The following is a 7830-nucleotide window of genomic DNA, read 5'->3' on the forward strand; positions in this document are numbered from 1 at the left end:
GTACCAAACCATATATTAAGAAGTGGTATAAGAACCACAACTGGACTAGACACAAGGCCTAGAGCCTGTAAAATTTCTGGGACCACAAGGAAACACACAAAGTAGTGACATGGGACCCACAGGGGACGGATGCAGTGTGAGAACACAGCCGCAAATCACCGTTAGCTTCTATGGTGAAGGTCGCGGTTGGAAATTTAGAGATAAAGGACACTTAGGAGAGGACTTTGAGCAAACCCCTTTAGACTTAAGAGGTTCTGGGGCCAACACCCACGGGAACCCCGGAGTACTCGAGTTACCTCACCCAGGGAAGCCGGGTGCATAGGTATCTTTTGGTGTATGGAATCGTCGTTAATTTCAATGGCGATCTGCTTCAAAGTGCTGCTGCCGTCGAAGTGGAAAGTGTCTGGGGTGATCCAAGCCTGTATCAAAGATGAGAAGAACCTGAAAGCAGAGGGGATAGAGTCTAGGTCACTAGCCAGTGACCAGGGGCACGATAGACGAATGCCCATCGATGTTGGGTGATTTCAGGTTGAAGATGTGAAGCTTGACTCTGCAGCCACGAGGACCAGGAGGCGTCTACGATGACCAGGAGGTGGATTCAAGCTGTCCCACGAAGGATGTCGAGTGTTGAGTCGTCGGTGACTGGATAGGACCTAATAAGCCTTGGCTACACAACGATCGCAGAAAGTGAAGAGGGACTCACCAAGTGGTTGAGAGTCAGGGCACGTCTGGAGCAACCAGGGAAACCCAATGAAAGTTAAAGTTGCCTTCTCAGGGACCCACCAGTCAACGGACCCGGGATAGCGAAGGTACCTCAAGCAAAAACATAAAGGGCCAGCTCACGGAACACTAGAGGAAGTTTAGGCCAGCAATCTTCGGTGAAAAAGGTGCTAGGGGTCTGGGCTACAAGTAACACAATGAAAGAGAAAAACAGGTCTATCAAGCACTCTCACAATTATGTAGTATTCCAAATGATTATTATTGTCATTCACAAGTTTTAGGATTAGAGTTCATTGACAGGAAATGGACTTCCAAAATACGGATCCAGACCAGATGTTAGACTTCAAATCTTTATTTCATATACATTAAAGGTATTTCCAGCTTGTCCTGCCGACACGTGTTTCGTCTCATGGAGACTTTTTCAAGGCAAAAAGGAAATAGTGCACTGATGTTGAAAAACACGAATCTTGTTTCCCAATGTAGATGAAAACGAGTTCTAAAGTCACTCAGGCAATATGAATCCAAAAAAAGGTTTTCAAAAGGGACGCGATCCTTATAATCTTGGTCACTTGATCCTATTGGTGTGGAGCATGAAACTATATCCAAAGTAATCGTTCAATGTGTAAGATAGTAGACTTATTTAATTCAAAGGTCTTGCTGCATGGAGGTGGATTCGTTATTCTTAAATTCGTGTGAGGACCATGATAAGTCACTCGTTTAGCGCATAGTAACATGAACACCTCCACTGCTGTCAGCTACCCGGGTACACATTGAACGATTACTTTGGATATCGTTTCATGCTCCACACCAATAGGATCAAGTGACCAAGATTATAAGGATCGTGTCCCTTTTGAAAACCTTTTTTTGGATTCATATTGCCTGAGTGACTTTAGAACTCGCTTTCATCTACATTGGGAAACAAGATTCGTGTTTTTCAACATCAGTGCACAATTTCCTTTTTGCCTTGAAAAAGTCTCCTTGAGACGAAACACGTGTCGGCAGGACAAGCTGGAAATACCTTTAATGTATATGAAATAAAGATTTGAAGTCTAACATCTGGTCTGGATCCGTATTTTGGAAGTCCATTTCCTGTCAATGAACTCTAATCCTAAAACTTGTGAATGACAATAATAATCATTTGGAATACTACATAATTGTGAGAGTGCTTGATAGACCTGTTTTTCTCTTTGGTTCTTAATATTAGAAATTTTTGCTAGTTCAACACCCCTGGTGGTGGGTGTATAACAGGACAATAGTGCACCTCATCCAAAGAATTGTATATAATTTATATTACACGTATACGTGCTTAGAGAACTGTATTACTTGTATGTGCGGACGATTTCTCTGCCAGAGAGACACTACCACCACACTTCCGTATTGCTACAAGTAACACAATGCACAGCCTTAAGTAACATTGAGAAGCTGATGCACTGTCGTGATTGTGACGAGCTGGAAAGCTCGAGTAAGGAAATACCGCGGCAGCACTACATCTCCCAGAAAACTCCGGGGCGAGACGAAACAGTCTCCGCCCCCTGAGAGAGTATAAAAACACTTCCGTCCCAATTCCAAGTTGCTTGTCAATCCTTCCGGTTACCTGATCGTGTATGGACCTAGCCTTCTGAGAACTGTGAATGCGCGGAATCTTGCCTTCCCGCTTTGGACGCCGAGAGCAACGGGTGCGCGGACGCTTGCCTTCCCGCTTTGGACGCCGAGAGCAACGGGTGCGCGGACGCTTTCTTTCCCGCTTTGGACGCCGATATACTTTGGATATTCTCGTAAGTAGAGATCTGGTCTCCTTATTATTTAGCACGGCCGTGCTTTCTGAGAGTAGGTAATTGATGCCAACGAGTATTGTCTGGTATATCTCTCTTCCGAACGATATCCTTTTCGATAGTGACTATAACTACTCGAAGGGGAAATCGCCTTTCTACACCGTTTGTGTAGCTAACTGTGACTTAAACAGAACCCGTTTACAGCTTGAATCCGAGTCCTCGTCATTTCCCGACTTTGGGGACAAATCAAGCGGTTATCAACCGTAAGTGAATCCCTTGTTTATACTTGTATATGTTTGCTTGTATCCCTTATCCTCAGAGCACTACTAACCCGTGTTCTTGCATTTACAGACGTTGTTGTGCCTTGAAGTCCTCCGTTGCCATAGACCAGATCTTGAGGGGTGTCTTCACAACAACCTTCCCGGCGCAACTCCCCTTCCCTTTACCTGGAGGACTACCTGTCTCCGGTGCGTACCTCCACCGGAGAGGGTCAGTGTTATCGGGTATAGGGAAGACTATCTTCTCTCCGTGGTCCCTGCTGGCTAGACCCCTAAAGGTTAGTGGCTTGTGTTTTCTTCTCTTGTGTTGTTTATCTGCCGCTAACCTTGACAGATTGACAAGCCCAAGGAAAAAGACCAGCCTGGGCCATGGATACTAATGCTGCCTTGACCTCGTTGCTTGAGGGATTTAGTGTACTCCAACAAGAAGTACATGCTTCCCGAGTGGAAAATCAAGAGCTCAGAAAAGACATGAATACCATGCGTAGAGAAGTCGCTGGTATGTCCCGCAGAAATCCCGGGGGTGGGTCCTATATTAGAGAAGCTACGCTTCCTCCTCCTGGGCAAACCCTATCCCAGCCATCGACCCCAATAGCTTCAGGGGGGGGGGTTCTTTAATCCCCATGCCGTACCTTCTTCCTCCACAGACCACACTCCCACAGTGCACGTCATCCAGAATACAGGAATACCTTTGGCTGCCCCAGAGAGGTTTTACGGAGATCCTAAGAAGTTTGAGACCTTTTTAAACCAGTGTCGTCTCCACTTCTTATGCAAACCAGCCGTGTTTCAAGATGATGCCGCAAAGACCGCATTTATGATGTCTTACATGGGAGGGAATGCGGCGAGCTGGACTATTCCGTTGATGGAAAAGAACGATCCCGTTCTACATCGATTCCCAGACTTTTGTACAGCCTTAAGGAAACTCTTCGATCGCAAAACACATATGTTGTCGTTAGACAAGGAACTCCTGACGTTGCAACAAGGGTCACAAGATCTACTGGCGTACATCACCTCATTTAATCGACTCTTAGCTGAAACTGACTGGCCGCAAGAAAAAAGGACCTCGTTGTTCTACCAGGGCCTTCGGAGCGAACTGAAAGATGTCCTGTCACAGGTAGTCCAATTACCCGCTACATGCGAAGAACTCATCGACCTCACTGTACAATTGGACCATCGGCTCCTGGAGAGGAAAGGAGATCGAAACAGAGGTGATGGACGCGGATGGTATCCGAGATTCAAGCTCCCCTCCGAAGATCACACCAAAAGCTCCGATAACGTGGAACCCATGCAGATTGGGGGTATTCGAGGTCCTCTAACGTCTGAGGAAAGAGAGCGACGAAGAAAGATGAAACTATGTATGTATTGTGGGAAAGGGGGCCATTTTGTACGAGAATGTCGAGCCCGGACCCCACTTACGGACAAAACCCTGGGACCAAAGACTACTGCAGCCCTTGGATCCCGTGAGACGGCGGAAAACTAGAACGTCCAACCCCGACTGAGATCTCTGGGATGGACCAACAACCAAAAAGGATCTCCAACTTACTCGCCAATACGATGATGCCTGCTGTGGCACACATGAATTTGCCTATCTCTCTGTGGACTACCCAAGATAACTACATTCGGATGGATGCATTATTGGATTCGGGGGCCACAGGAAACTACATGGATATTGACTACGCCGATTCCTTGGGGATACCATGGGAAGAGAAGACAGAACCTGAACAAGTAAAGGCAGTGGATGGCTCCATTTTGTCTTCTGGGCCGGTGGTTAAACATACGCTCCCTTTGAGAATGCAGCACGGAGAACATAGGGAGTTTATACAATTCGATTTGATAGCCGCTCCTCAGTTTCGTATGATCCTAGGCATGCCCTGGCTTACGTTACATGATCCAGTCGTGTGTTGGTCAGCTCGTACCGTCACCTTAAACTCCCCCTATTGCATGGAACATTGCTATACCCCTGTCGAAGAAGAAGACCATGAAGAACGACCCAGTCTTAGACACTTGGCTGTGGCTTGCTCAGAAACACCTCTCTGCAGTACGACAAAACTACCAGAAATATATAACGAATATCGTTCTCTGTTCGACAAACACAAGGCCACCGGGTTGCCCCCGCACAGGGTATATGATTGTTGCATCGAACTCCTCCCCGGTGCCTCTATTCCTTGTAGCAGGGTGTATGCCCTGACGGAACATGAGAACCTCTATTTACAGAACTACATTGAGGAGAATCTTGCTACGGGATTCATCAGTCATTCCACTTCCCCTGCTTCGTCTCCCCTCTTCTTCATCCCGAAGAAAGACTGCGCAGAATTACGTCCCTGCATCGACTACAGAGCACTGAACAACATCACAGTGAAAAATAGATATCCCCTTCCTCTGATTCCTGTCATGATGGACCAAATAAAGGGAGCTCGTTACTTCACCAAATTAGATCTGAGAGGGGCCTACCATCTGGTGAGGGTGAAAAAGGGGGATGAATGGAAGACCGCGTTCCGCACGAAGTTCGGCCTATTTGAGTACAATGTAATGCCCTTCGGGTTATGCAACGCTCCTGCGGCCTTCCAATTCTTTATGGACGAGGTGCTGAGGGGCCTACTGGATACCATATGCATGGTATACATAGACGATATCCTGGTATATTCCAGTACTCTCCAGGAACACGAACACCATGTCAAAGAAGTGTTGAGTCGTCTACACCAAAACCAGTTGTTCGCAAAACTAGAAAAATGCCTCTTCCATGCCACAGAAGTCTCATTTTTGGGGTATGTGATAAACGCCAATGGGTTTCAGATGGAGAGTGGGAAGGTGGAAGCCATCACAAGTTGGAAAACTCCTCAAGACGTGAAGTCGGTGCAAAGCTTCCTTGGTTTTGCAAATTATTACCGGCGTTTCATCAAAGACTTTTCTAAAATCATCCACCCCATTTCCCATCTGTTAAAGAAAAACATTCCCTTCAAGTGGGGAGAGGAGGCAGAACACTCCTTCTGCATTCTAAAGGATAGCTTTACCAAGGCCCCTATCTTGAGACATCCTGATGCGCAACTTCCTTTCATCTTAGAAACAGATGCTTCGCAGTACGCATTGGGAGGGGTACTTTCGCAACGCCACCCGGAAACGGGACAAATCCATCCAGTAGCATTCTACTCCAAAAAACTCAGTCCAAGCGAAATCAACTATTCGATCACTGACAAAGAGTTGCTGGCAATTAAGAGAGGGTGTGAGGAATGGAGACATTACCTACTGAGGGCACGACATACCATCGAGATCTACACGGACCATCGGAACTTACTGTTCTTAAAGACTGCAAAAGCGCTGACCCCCAGGCAGTTGAGATGGACTCTATTCTTCTCAGATTATGATTTCGTCATCAAATATCGGCCAGGCCCACAAAACGGAAAAGCCGATGCCCTCTCAAGGAATCAAGACACGCAAGAACCCCTTTTAGACATTCCTGTGGAACCAACAACCATCCTTCCTGAGAAATTCTTCCCTGAAAACACCATCGCCTTGCTCACATCCAGTGATTTCCTCGAGGATACCAGAGTGGCAGTAACAGAGATCGATGTCCAGGCTTGGTTAACGGAAGATCCTCAAATGAGAACACAAAAAGACGACCTCCTGTACTACCGACATGCCTTATATGTGCCGGACCCTGGGTTGCAAATGCAGGTACTCAATTGGGCACATGACTCTGTGTTGGGGGGACATTGGGGAGTGTATAAAACTATAGCTACCATAGAACGTTCATTTTGGTGGCCGACCTTACGAAACGATGTTAAGAAATACATACGGAACTGTTCAGTATGCATGCAAGGAAAAGCAAAACACAACAAACCTTCGGGGCTGTTACGCTCCATTCCCATTCCTCCTGCACCCTGGCATACGGTCTCAATGGATTTTATAGTCGAGATGCCCTTATGTCAGGGAAAAACTACGGTACTGGTGATAGTCGATCACTTGACTAAAATGGGACACTTTGTACCGCTGGAGGGTCTGCCTACTTCAGCCGAACTGGCCATGATTATATTGCAGCACCTCATCCGAGCCCATGGCATCCCCAGAGTATTCATCACCGACAGAGGGTCTCAGTTTACTTCCCGTTTTTGGAAGGCCCTTTGCGATTCCTTGGCCATAGATGCAAGGCTCTCCACGAGTTACCACCCTCAGACAGATGGCAAAACAGAGAGGCTCAACCACACCCTCGAACAATATCTACGTTGCTTTACATTGCAGAACTCGACGGATTGGGTCACCCTCTTGTGGTTAGCAGAATTCACCTACAATAACTCTGACCACACTACACTGGGATGTTTCCCTTCTTTTGTCTGCTTGGGTACCATCCGAACATTCTTCCCTTCGAATGGCCTGTTACGACCAATCTACCCAGTATACAGGAACATCATGCTCATCTCCAGGCCATTCAAATAGACGCAAAACATCACTTGGCTGAAGCTCAAGCGACACAGAAGCGTTATGCCGACAAGAAACGCACTCCTGAACCGGTCTACCAGGTGGGGGATAAGGTATGGCTTTCCACAAAAAACATTCATCTCCGGGGAATTAACAAACTCAAACCTATATATATAGGTCCCTATAGTGTTGAGGAGGTCATCAACCCTGTGGCCTTAAAGCTATCCATTCCCCAGAACTGGAGAATTCATCCGGTGTTTCACGTCTCTCTACTCCTACCCTGTCATCTGGACACTAGATTGCCCGTCCATCCTGCACCAGTATTGGTAGAAGGACTGGAGGAATATGAGGTGGAAGAGTTGTTGGATTCCCGGATCCATAGGGGTAGGGTGCAGTATCTGGTAGGCTGGAAGGGATTTGGGGTAGAGGAAAGGACATGGGAACCCGAGCAGAATTTGCACTGCCCCGACTTAGTCTCTCAATTTCATCAGCTGTATCCAGGGAAGCCGGGTCGACCGCCGGGGCGGCGATCCTCGAGAGGGGGTTCTGTCGTGATTGTGACGAGCTGGAAAGCTCGAGTAAGGAAATACCGCGGCAGCACTACATCTCCCAGAAAACTCCGGGGCGAGACGAAACAGTCTCCGCCC

Source organism: Lissotriton vulgaris, chromosome 4_1 (assembly GCF_964263255.1).
Source record: "Lissotriton vulgaris chromosome 4_1, aLisVul1.2, whole genome shotgun sequence".
NCBI classification, from domain to species: domain Eukaryota; kingdom Metazoa; phylum Chordata; class Amphibia; order Caudata; family Salamandridae; genus Lissotriton; species Lissotriton vulgaris.